Below are 13,885 nucleotides of genomic sequence, written 5' to 3'. Positions count from 1 at the left end.
TTATCTCCCTTCCCTGACTGAAATGGGATAATGAATTCTTGGCTCCTGAGACAGGCTAGATGGAAAGATTCTCCCACCTCTTCTCACTTAAATGCTTTCTGAAGATCACAGGCAGCAAGTAGCTATCTAACAAATGCATGCATAAGCCAGCTAAGCAATAAATGGTACAAGTACAGAAGCAGCTACAGAACAGTTTGGGTTTGCTTGAACAGTTGTTAAAGAGCGGAGTGTCAGGAAGGAGCTTCCAGCATCTGCAATCACTCTGTCACAGGTTGGTTATCAGGAGAAAGCTATTGTATGACAGAGGAACCTTTTGAACTACTGTGATATTGTTTGACCAAATTCCATGTTCTTTTGTTAAATGTATGCTTTACTTTCAGAGTGAGTCTTCAAGCTGAATACATAATATGAGATTTCTTAAATTTTAAGAGTTGTAGGGTAGTGCAGAAGGAGGTATGGGACAGTTTGCAGAGATGCTTTAACAAATCCCAAACTGAAGACATTTCCTCCTTTTGTACAACTTTGTGCTTTAGTCCCTGAGACTTTTTTATTTTTATTTCTTTAATTCATTAAACTTAAATAGCAGTAAAAGTGTTAAGGAAGCCTAAAGAGAAAAGTGGTTTTGTGCTATAACTATTCCAGCAAAACACCTGTGAACTGTTGAGTTTAATTGGGTTACAGCTGGTGCAGACTCTGTGTGTGAAAAGAGAAAACAATGTGAGGAGGTGTTTAATGACTTATTGCTGTGTATTTACAGTGTAATGTCTTGATTGTTTCTAGCTACGCCCTCTGCTCCCAGCTTCCTCTTTCACAGCAGCAGATTGGAGCAGCCTGGACAGCAGAGTAACAGTGATTTAGCATGCATAAACATTCCCCAGTCTTTGTAAAATAATGAGTTTGCTATAATAATGAGTGTCATTTGAGCTTGGAAGCTAAAGAGGGTTGGGACAAGAACAGGAGTTGAACTGCCATGTTAATTTTCCCCAGCCACTTTAGACTGTGGCCTTCAATAATAGTAATTAAGGTAAAGGGTAACATGTTTCAGTTATTCCCATGGGACGGGATAGCAGGTGTATGGTTCAGGTCACGCAATCACGATGCAACAGGGAATGAGCATAACTTCAATGCCTGCTTGATACTGTCATATGTTGATTGCAGCCCTATCACACTTATTATCTTCAAATTCTTTACTCAGCCAGTGATTTCCCAGTAGGTGAAAATGTTTTTTATGTCTTTCTATATGCACAGCTCTCTCTATCTGTAACAGATGATGGTCCTGAGGAAGTGCAGTTCAAATCCAGATGAATTTATTAATACAGTTCAGAAACTGGTATGTTCTATACTTATTCATAATTTATTTAAATTTGCAATATTTCTATATAATATGTTTTAACACAAAAAAAGATTATGTGCAAAAATCAGTGTTAAGCAGAATGTCAGCTTAAATAATCATCATGGACCTTCCTGATATTAATGGAACACTAACAAAATGTGTACCAGAGGCTTTCAGTACATGAGCTACATCAAAAAATCAAGGCAATTGATACAGAAAGTCACCAAGAAAGGGCAATCCTGAGAGGGTACTGAGAGGTTACTTATTGTAACCATACATCATATCTTTCAAAAGCCAAACCCATCATGCTTCTTGGCCAAAAATCTGACTAATAATATGATGAAATAAGAGCTATTGGATTGCAGCAGAGATATACAAAATATGCCACCATTGAACTCCTCATAGCCATGAGAGATTTTATGATGAGCTGTTTTACTAATTATATTACAACACAGAGAGAAGGATTTTTTGAAATAGGAAGACCTCATGAGGTAACTATTCTATGATTCTATGATTTAGGAAGAAAGCTGACATACAGTGTGCTGTAACTGCAGTTTCTGAAATCATTTGAGGTCTGAGCTATTGCATGCAGAATATGCTACAGAAGAGTATCTTTCAAGTACAAGAGCACTGTCACAATCTGCCAGTTCTAAAATGAAAACTAAAATGGACCCACTGATAATTAGATGAATATCTAACATAGATGGAATTTCAGTATATGCAGAGGATAATACTTACTCCTCTTTTGGTTCAGAAATGGGCTAAATCCTCATTTTGCCTTTGCTTGTTCCTTCTGATTTGCTGAGTTATTTCTACTTTCTCTCTCTAAAGTTTTTAAATGCCATTTAATTCAGTCTCCACCATGTACTGAGATAAAACGGCCATAGAACATGTTTTGATTAAATCCTCAAGCTTATACATCATGAGGTGAAATTATCCATTTGTAGACTTACATGACACCTTCATCAGGAACTCTGCACATCCAGCAGACAGATCTTGAATAAGCGAATATGGAGGCAGTTGGCTGCACCTTCAACAATGTATTTTTGTGAAAACTCACTTGTCCAAATGAAAACCTAGCACCTTGGAAGACAGGGTGTCTATTTTACGAGCCTCTTTGGATAGCTTTGAGAACATTTGCATTCAGTTTCAGAACACATACAGCAATGAAGCCATATGTGTTGAAACACTGACATGTCTTCTCATTGAAAACAAAATCTGTGTCTTTATCCTGACACTTAGCAATCTCTAACTCTTTGTCCTCTACAACAGCATTGTAGCATGATTCAATATGGAAGGAATCTCAGAAGGTCTTCGGTCCAACCTGCTTCTCATCCAATCTGAGCCTTTCTTGTTTCATCTTATGTTTGTGGTCTCCCATCTTCCTACTGTATCTTCTCAATAAACTGTCAGCAGGTACTGGAATACTGATATTATGCCTTCCTAGAGTCTTGTCTTCTCCAAGCTAAACGGGCCTATTCCCTCAGTCCGTTTTCATTGATCTTATTAATGTCAAAGCTACCAGATGGGTAGATGTCAAAGTTACTTCATCGTCACCCAGTTTTTCCTTCTTACAGGTATGCATCCTTTGTTCATGGGCTCACCCATTTAGTACTTGAATGGATGGGCTTAAGCTTTGCAGCTCAGTCTTGCAACAGCGAATGAAAAATCATGAAATCAGTCTCTCACAGAACTTGGTAATTACAGTTTTCATCCATACTTTTCAAAGTCACAGAATCCTAGGAAGGTTTGAGTTGGAAGAGACCTTAAAGCTCATCCAGTCCCAACTCCCTGTTCATCCAGTTGCTTTATTCCTTTCTTGAAAATGGGGGCTATGTTTCCGCTTTTCCAGTCAATGGGAGTTTCACTAGTGTGTAGCTACTTTTCAAATAGGATGAACAGTGGCTTAGCAACATTATGTTTCCTTCAGGACCCTCAGATGTATCTCATCAGGTCCTATGGACTCGTGCACATTTAGGTTCCTGAGATGGTCACGTTATCCATGAGTCACTGGAACATGTGGGTTTTTTTTTTTGAATGGTGAAGGATGGACAAAGTAGTAAGGAGGTATTTTTAAAACTCAAAACTGCAAAATATCTCATTGACAGCAATGCACCCTGTACCTACATACACGGTGACTGCTCAGCTGAGCTGCGACCTTTCTGCACATAGCAAGGCATTCCATAAACACAAATCAGATTGAAATGATTGAATAGAATGACAAAATTTCTATTTATTTTGCCAGGATTTTAAAAAAAGTAGGTTTGAATTTAGAGGTGCATATTAATTATTAGCAAAGACAGCTTAGAGAAAGAAATTACACTACGTCAGACAACTAATTTAAGCCAGGTGAAGATGACCCTTGTCAGAGCATCTCATGCTTTTTTAATAAAGACTACCAGTTTCATTTACATGCACAGCATTAGTTTTAAATGAACCTGTGATGAAAGCATCTTGGTATGTTCTTCTCTTACAAGCTGCAGGATGCGGACACATCTATGACATTTCTTAACACTCAAAGGAATTGAATTGAACTTCATCCCAGAGGAAAGGGATTTAGGTATACTGAATTAGATTAGTGCAAAGCAGGGACTACTTGAAATAAAAAACACATCATTTACAAAGAAAATAACAGATAGTGACATTAATTGCTAGGCTCTGTTCTGCCTATTAAATGTTGAATGAGGCAGCTTGACAGATGATTTTATAATGATGCACATGGGATTTTTGGTGATGTTTTTATTTCTGATACACTCAGGATCTCATTGGCCTCATTTGGTTTGAACCTTTGTAATGTGCAACTTGTTATCCCAAATCAGATAACTAGACCCACAGCAAGAACATTTTATCAGCTGCCAATACCTTACAGCTCAAAAGAACATAAAAATTAGTATTAACAATAATGTAATAATCAGCTCAATTGCATCATAGGCAAAGGCAGAAATCGTTCCCACCTCCTGCAGCTGGAACATGAGAAAAGTTTTGCTGTGGCATCTATTGATAGCACACTGACAGTGTGCAGTTATAACAGTCAAATATCCTGATGAGCATCTAGTGGTTATTTATGCTCTCCATCTTTCTGATCTTCCAATTCTTTTCTTTTATCTTGTACTTTGAATACAAGGTCTTTAGAGACATGGTTAATTGAATGTAATAGGGTAGGATTGTATTTAATAACCCAGGGGATCTTTCACAGTCCCCATGTTCCTTCTTTGATGGTACACAGGGTAGTTTTTAGCTTTGTTTTATGGAGCTTCTGAGAAATAGCAGATTGCAGTATTAACATGTCCATAAGGAGATTTTTACTTTGTCAAGCTATCTACAGTATGAAAAAGCTACATGCCAAGGAAGACGGTCACATGCAAGGTAAATAATGTAAGAATTCTAGTTGTAGTAGGATTTTAATGATTTACTAAGGTCTCTATGTCTGGGGTTTCTTTTAGGACTTGACCAACATCCTATTGAGGTCAGTTGTAGTCAGCATAAAAACAGAACTTGAAATAGTAACCTTGACTTTAAAGCACTAAGAGCTTCCACTGCAGGTAATAGAGCTCACCTCAGCCTAATGCACAGATTGCCTCATTCTTCATCAGGAGCCGTTGGAAAGATTTCAATGAAAAGCTTGCTTTTAAAACACCATTAAGCCGCTAAAGGAAAACAACACAAAGGACAAACACGTAGGAAGAGCTTATCCAACATAACAAACCTGAAAGTCTTTTTGTATGGGACCTAATTAAATTATTTAGATGATAAAACAGTTCTGACACTGACAGTGTTCCATATGAACTGTTTTGATATTAAAATATGGCAACATAAATGTTGCTTACCAGGAAGAGTTTTTAAGCAATGATATGAGGAGGTGTTTGCCACACATTTTATTTCCTGTCTAAAATGTTTTTAAATGTAATGGGTTGAGGGGGAGTGAAGAAAAACAATTACTTTGGAATTCAATTTGTAAAATATTTCTACACTTTTTTCCTAATTTTACGTTATCCCTGTTTAAATCAGTTTTTCACAATTGGAGCTCTTAACACTGCAGAAACATGGAGCTACAATGATCCTACAGCCAGATTAATAATTTTAAGGCTTATTCATTTGCCTGTGATCTTGTTCCCTCAAAACATAGATTAAAAAACCTCCACACAGGAACAATTTCTTTAGGCTGCACATCATTTAATTAGATTAAAAAAAAAAAAAACGAAACCAAATGAAAACGACACAAAAGAAAGCTTAGCCTTGTATTAGGACACGGACCTCACAGTTTTCCACCAGGTATCCAACTCCTCGTCTGCACAATCTCAGCAGTCACAGACACACCAACCCTTCTTTCTGTGTCTCTTGTAACTTTATTCTAATAACTTTACTTAAATACATGGATCTAAATAATAGATAACAAAGAAATGTATCTAAAACTTGAACAGGGATGACCCATGTAGAGGAAAATAACTTTATCAGACTTCTGAACATCACGATGGCTCTCCTGCATGTGCCCTCACAGTGCAGAAGCTTCAAAACCAGCCACAATGAAAATGTTCTTAGATAAAAAAGATTCAGTACTCAAATGTTATACTGCTTGGGTTTCCTGCCTGCAGTGGTTTGGTCATATGGAAATTACCTGGATACAGAATATTGATTTGCAGGACATTTCTATGTACACAATACCACACCACACTGAACTAATGAAAAATGCAAATTTGTCTCCTCTACCAAATAGGAAAGATTCACTGAGGGAAAAATAAGGTGAATTCAGTTTTCATGTCTTGTCCCCAGCAAGTTCTCAAGTGCGATCCCCGAGATAAATTGTGCTGTCTGCTTCCCTCAGAGCAATATATCCCAGCAGGTAATCCCAATGTATTTCTGTCCATTTATCCTTCAGCTTCATTTGCCATACTCCCTTGTTGTGTTTGAGACATTCCTCCCTAAAACCTCATGTGAACACTATTCTAAAATGTGTGGAGGGAGAAATCCAGGGAACTTCTTCCTCCTGCAGCTTATTTGTTGTATTGCCTGCCAGCCGCATGCAGACAAATACTGTTCAGGATGGTCTTGAGTGAGATTTACAAGTTTCTGTACAAAATGACTAGCTAGTTATCTAGAGTTCAAGAACTGAAATATGTGTTCAAGAAAAACCCGATAGAAAAATATTTCAAGTTCAAACTTTAATCATTACATTTAGCAATTTGTTAGTTAATTACACATAACATCGTTGGAAATGTGGACTTTCATTTGAAGTACCTTCAGTGCTTGATAGATTTCTGCACTAATAACACTAAGTATAATTAGTTCTGTTACCACCTGTAGTATACTAATTTAGTTTTGATCCCATCCTAGCACCCATCTGCTCATGAACATCAGTTACAAAAGCCTGAAGGCTTCTTTGTAGTGTGCCAAGTTCAGGTGTATACATGTGTGTATTACAGTAGATGCAGAATAACTGATAGAGAATAGCAGATGCAGAATAACTGATAGAGAATACTTGTCTCTGCTGGGATGAGATGGCTACAGTTCTGCTCTCTGAATGAATAAAACCTTGCAAATGAGAGCTATGTGATTAAGAGGCATGTATAGTCACGGATAAGTTTCTGTTAAACCAGAAGACAGACTGTTGCATGACACCAAAAAATCTTATCAAATGTGACATGCAAAACCAATTTATTTGCACAAAAACATTTATACTGAATTATAATGTAAAAGTGCAAGTCAGATTCTTATGTTGAAAGAATGAAATGAAATGTCCAAGAAGTGCTTTAAGGTCTCTTTCTGCTTCTGTAAGAGATTCACACCCAGATAAGTTCTAGAGTTTTCATTTATTATTCTGTTAGACACTGCACAACAACAACAGAAGAAGATTACAATAAGAAAGGTCTCTGGTATTAATAGAAAAATGAGAGACATGCTCTGAAATTTAATTTACATTTGACAGCAGGCAAGATAAAAATAAAAATATGAAACAAAACCCAGAGATGGAAATGCAGACATTGAAAATTAGCCTGTAAAAAAATGCTCTTTTTATTTGGTAGTAAAGCCCTACCAAGAAGGAGCTTTAACTTCCTGCTGCACACATCAGAAAAGATCTAAATTCACTGCTCTAAGTAGACTACCATATCAGTATGCACACAATATCTGGGTTTATGTGTTTCTTATGTAAATGTGTTTCCAACTTTATAAACAAACCTGTAATTTTCCCCATTTTTTCCAATAAAACCCTTTTACTTTTACTTTAATCTTCCACAGTGTTTAAAGTGGAGTCAAGTGCATTTCATACTCAGAGTGCAGCACTTATGCGAAAGCAAAGACTTCAAATAATTCAGCATACAGAGAAAATCACTCCCTGGTTTATCTTCATATCTTAAGAATAGTGGTATTTTTGTCATTAAAGTAGAAGAATCAATTTGCTTGTGGCTAGTGGCAAGCATGAAAAGAAAGACAGAGACATTGCCAAGGATGATCTATGTCATTTTGGCAAGGGGCAAACCCATAGTGTTTGGACATGCCTGTAATGTCTAAGTCAACATACTCAAAGAAAAATGAAGTAGGGCTACAAAAGGCTCATCATGGGCACAAAAGGTGCCATCAGTATATGAGTATTAAGTGAATTGTCACCTTTTGATACCTGCAGACTGAGTTTTCACAGATACTTGGAGAGCTTAGACTTTTAGGGTTTGAATTTTGAGATCCAAGCATGCTTAACCTTCTGCAAAGCTGTGCACATTTCAGAATGGATTTCCCAAATGATAACATAGTTTTATTACTCAGTTTAATAGTTTTAGATTAAAGTTACCAATGTTTTATCTGTCAGCTTCCAATGATGTGAATTCAGTGTTGTGAATTCCAGCATTACTATTCGCTTTCCAGTCCTCCCTGTAAGAAGCACCAAGTATCTAATATGTAGAACTTGTAGAACTTCTTCCTCTTCAGCAAAGCTGAACACACACAAACACACACACACACACACACACACACTCTTCCCTTGACACCATTAGAATATCTGAATATTAGAAAGATTATTCTCTGTTAATTTTTGTATTTTCTGAATAGAAGGCGAGATCTTTTTTCTGGGTTTGTTTGTCTATTTAAAGAAGCATTCCCTGTTCTAAGGAATAGATTGTGAAATCTGAGGAAGATATAATTGGATTTGTGTCTTGGTTTTAAAAATTGATGCCATCATTAAATTACAGAAAGTTTCTAGACATCACACATGCAAACAGTGCAGTTGCAACTCCTTGATATATAATAAGCCATTCACCTTCAAGGTTCTCTTCATGACCAATAGCACCCTTAAGTTGTCGCTTGGATGCTTTCACTGTATGACAAATAACTTGATCTCACCAAGCCTCATATGCCAAAGTGCATTTAATGCAATTAATATTTATGTTCTGTAAGAGGTTCAGTTATCACTTCACTAGATGGCATTCAATAGGAATCAATAGGAATTCTCTATCTAACACAATGTGTGTTGAGACACAGGCTTGTAAACTGAAATCTTTTCATGACAGACTTCAATAGTAATCTCTCTTCTCACATCCCTAAAGCCCCTGAAGCTCATGGCAGGAACTAGGGGACTGAAGTTATAGCTTAGACTATTTCAGTTGGAAGGCACCTACAATAATCATGTAGTACCACTGCCTGACCAATGCAAGGCTGACCAAGAGGTAAAGCCTCTTAAATACACTGACAGGCTCAGGGCATGGACCACAAAGGTGGTGGTGAGGACTGAACTCAGTTCCCTTTGGATCAGAGTTACACAACCTGGCCTTTCATCTAATGGAGATTTCAGCAATTTACTCCTAATTTACACCAGAGTAAATTATATGAATCTGCATTTCCAAAAGATAATTGAATTTTAGAGAACTGTCAAGGCTAACATTAATACCAATTTTCAGCTCCTAGAACTCACAGATTTTGGTGCTGTTAAGTTTTTGGTGGTTTTGTTTGCTATTAGCATTTGATTCCTGAGTTCGGTTGAGAAGATAATTTTGATCAGCCTCAGAATACAAAGCTCTGTTAGGATGCATAGTTTTCCTTCCTATTTATGACTTACATAGTGGTCAGTGTATTTTATTTCCACAGTTATACCTTTTCTAACCTCAAATTAGTGAATGCATCTAAAATTAGTATCATACATTATCCCTTTATTGAAGATGCAGGGCGTACAGATCTGTGTCTGGATGATGATCTTAACTCATATGGTTTAGTTTCAGTCCCTGTGAGGAGGACTGGAGGACTTAAATGATCCTTATGGGCCTCTTCCAACCTGAGATATTCTATGATCTATGATTCTATGATGCTAGCCAAGTTTTCCAAATGACTCATGAATTTGGGGATCAGAAATTAAGAAGGTTATAAGTATCTAATTAAAAAAAGTCAAACCTTGTGAAAAAATGCATTTCTAGATTAAAGTTTTCTGAAGTTATTCACTGAAAAATTAAGTGTCCAACAACCACTGGTTGCTTTTGAGAACTGTGTCTTCGTGTTATCTTGTGTTCACTACGGTCATCTTTTCAGATTCCTGCAGGAATCTCACTGAAAACAGAATTAAGGCACTCTGTGGGTCTGTGTCACAGATTTAATACAAACTGAATTATCTGAGTCAAACAGAACTGCTGCAAGCCAGGCATCATTGCATGATACTCAGACCTGAGTCCTGCATTAGATGAGGGAAGTACAGTGACAGAGATACTGCAGTCTGACAGGAAAATAATGTAAAGGCATAGAATGGTAAATAAAAATTAACAAAGGCATTTCTAAGTGGTCAGGAATGCACTTGGGAAGCAGTTTTTCAGGGGCCACAGGAAAGAATAAATGTTTTCTCTTCCTAATATCTCTGATTATCCAGTATTCAGCCATTCAGAGAAACATGTATGATCTATTATTTTCTGTAGTAAAGTTATTAATAAAATAAAGTTGTATACAAATCGTCACTTGGGTTTTCTTGTGTTTCCTTTACTGTTTGCATCTCCAACAAGGAAACCCAAACGAATCATATATACAAAGATACAGAATCTGTAGACAAACAACTTGTATCCTGTTTCTTTGTAACTGGCCTCTTACATATACTATTCCCTATCATACATGAGTATGTTCCACTTACTTCCCTAAAAAAGATTTAGTTTCACCTTAAATAGGGTAATTTACCCTGGAAGTAGGAAAATACAATATGAAAATTAATTTTTCTGCAGGACTGGATAATTATTGTTATTACTGTAGTAACGCTCAGCAGTCAAGTGATAACTCTGAGAAATGGCATGTGTTATGAAAATAACTCTCTTTTACCATATACATTATTCATGTGTGTCCCCCTTTAAAATGATCTGGCACATGGCCAGGAAGGCTAAGTTCACCAAAGAGACAGGCTTAAAGATGATATGTCATCGTAGCCCTTTGCTAGCTTCATAATAAATGTTTTAATTACAGAGTAACATCAGACAGCCCAACATCTGGATAAGATTTAATTGTAATTCTTAATTTTCACGATTCAGTGTCTTCAGCTGTGAGAGAGTTGAAACACTCTCAGCTAATTATCTCTTGCTATTCAATGTTCTGGAAATACATTATAAATAGAACTTAAATTTTTAAGGTACAGTGTTATATAAAAGACAAGGGAACTGTACTGTTCCAATTATACAGCTAACAGTGTCCTTTGAAATATAAAAATGCCAGATTTGTTAGGATAAAGCATGAAACAGCAAAGTAGAACACAACCTCATAAAGACCTGTCTTCAGTGACACCTTGTAGTCATTTGTCTCTTTAAATGTAGATAGATATTTATTGTAGAAAGGACAATGCTGGCTCAAAAACTTGAGGCAATTTTGTCTTGATGCTCTAACTGTAAGCAGTTTGGATCCAAGTTGGTGTTTTTTAATATGTTTCTAAATTGTGTGGATCAATAAGATAGCTGAAGCATCCATGACCTATTGCAATAAATTAACCATAATAATAATAATAATAATAATTTAAAGAAGGATGTCTTCTGATACTTGATTATAACTTTGTCAGTCTTTACTCTTTTGCACCAACTTTCATAAAGAAAGAAAGAAAGGTCTGTCTTTGAGTAGGCTTTGGTGATTTTTAAAGCCAGATGTACATTAAAAATGTAAAAAATTTTTACATTGTAAGACAAACGTAAAAAAAATACATTGTTTTAGGTTAAAAATGTAAAACCCTCTACAACGATAAACCCCACATTCGCACTTCATTTTATATGAAGCACAGTCAACTGAATGCTTTGATATTTGACGCAGAATGGTCACTTAGGGGTGAAAGTAGTAAGAATTTCTTGGTGAAATTTGTCTTCATCATTGCCTGTGCATTTCTCAAGCTTTTGAATTTTCATCTGGGAAAGATATGTGTGTGCATGTTCAATTGCATGTTTCTGAATTGCAGGGGAACTTATCTACACATAATGCAACAAAATAAAATGCAACTTTTTCAGGAGAATACTGTATGCTTTTTGGTAGCCTTCAGCAGTCACATTTTGTCAATACAAGGGTAGGTGTCTGATTACTTACACATTGATTGTATGGAATGAAATTATTACAATGAATTGGATATATACCTTTCAAACTAGAGTCCAGATAGAAGGCTCTGGGGAGATCTTGAAGGAGCCTTCCAATAACTAAAGGGGCAAACAAGAAAGCTGGAAAAGGGCTTTGGATAATGGCCTGTAAGGACAGGACAAGTGGAATGGCTTTAACCTGCCAGAGGGGAGATTGAGATGAGCTCTTAGGCAGAAGCTCTTCCCTGTGAGGGTGCTGAGGTGCTGGCACAGGGTGCTCAGAGAAGCTGTGCTTGCCCCATCCCTGGCATTGTTCAAGGCCAGGCTGGACACAGGGGCTTGGAGCAAGCTGCTCTAGTGGAAGGTGTCCCTGCCTGTGGCAGGGGATTGGGACTGGATGAGCTTTGAAGTCTCTTCCAAACCAAACCATTCTGTGATTCTATAATTCTATGATCTGCCATCTGATACCTCTGAAAGAGGTTCTGCATGCTGCTCTAGCTATTCCAAGAGAAAAAGGAAAAGACTTCTGCAATTTTAGTAAATCACACTAAAGCAGATAAAAAATTACATTTGTTGCTATTGCAGAAACCAGTAAGGCTTTTCTTCCCTTGTTTCATGGGCTTCCTTTGCATACTTTAAAACACTTTGAAGACTTTTAAAAAGTGGAAGGGATAGAAGGAAAGGAATATGAACTCCCAGTGTTTCAAATCAAAACTAAACTGATTATCTGATTTAGATACACATGACAAAAAATACTTTACTGAAAGTTATAAGAAGTTCAGATCTTTAGAAGACACATTGTATTTGCTAGCTAAATGTAAGAAAGCAATATAATGTAATGTGCTGCATCCAACAGGTTCATATCTGCATGCTTTAAAAAAGCAAAAACAAGTTTAAATGTATGTCCTATATTACAACAGACCACCTTGAAGTCCCTGGAGCCTGTCAGTTTAAATCCTAAGAAATCTAAGCTTTCTCTGACATATCTAAACAAGAAGCAACAGGGCCTATAAGTAATGTAGGTTAAAATGATGTTCAAAGGGATGCAAAAGAGAAATAAATGCTTTATCATTTTGTATAAGCAAAAAAAATCTGAAAGATCCTCTTCCCTGCCCTATCACTTTGTGTTTTTCTACCATCTATCTTCATAGACCCCACAAAAACTGGTCTATTAGTGAAAGCAAGCATACCAGAAAGGTAAAACGTGAGAGATGACAGAGGAAGACTTCCTTATTACACTGTATGGCTACAGACTCTGCAACATTTTGCTCTGTGCTTAAGTTAGAATGGGAAAAGGAGCAACAATGAGAAGACAACATGAAATGGATAATGGTCTGGAGAAAAGGAGGCTGAGTAGAAACTTTATCACTCTACAACTACCTGAAAGTTGTAGTGTGATGGGGATCGGTCATGTCTCAGACATACCAAGTGATATAACAGAAGGAAATATCCTCAACATCATCAAGAAGCAGGGAAGGTTTAGATTGGATATTAGGAACAATTTTTCACCAAATGGGTTGTTAAGCACTGGAACAGGCTGCCCAGAGTAGTAGTAGGCATCATGGGCATCATATCATCCCTGAAGGTATTTAAAAGGCATGTAGATGTGGCACTGAAGGACATGGTTTAGTGGTGGACTTTGCAGCATTTGGTTAGCGGTTGGACTCCATGATCTTAAAGGTTTTTATTCCAACCTAGGTGATTCTGTTATCTTATAATATAACCTCAGGTTTTGTGGTTTTACCCATAATTGTTTGAATTTTGAATGACTAGATGGAGGTTTAAGAACATGCCTGGTATTCTTGCTACTTTTGTTTATGGAATTAGGTGGCAAATTCTTGTTACTCAGCTTTTAAATTACGAATTTGTTTCTAATTTCTGATGGATGTTTATCCCAGAAGTAGCTGCATTTCATATTATCATTAAAATCTCACTGACATATATCACAGGAGACTTTGGGACAGAACAGGAGCTATAAATGGAATATTCTATTAATATTTTATTAAGTTAATAATATCTGTCCAACTGAATCACAGTTATATTTCATACCAGCTTT

Source organism: Psittacula echo, assembly GCF_963264785.1.
Source record: "Psittacula echo genome assembly, chromosome: 1".
Classification (NCBI taxonomy): Eukaryota; Metazoa; Chordata; class Aves; order Psittaciformes; family Psittacidae; genus Psittacula; species Psittacula echo.
The sequence above is the reverse complement of the archived record's forward strand: the minus strand, read 5'-3'. Positions refer to the sequence as shown.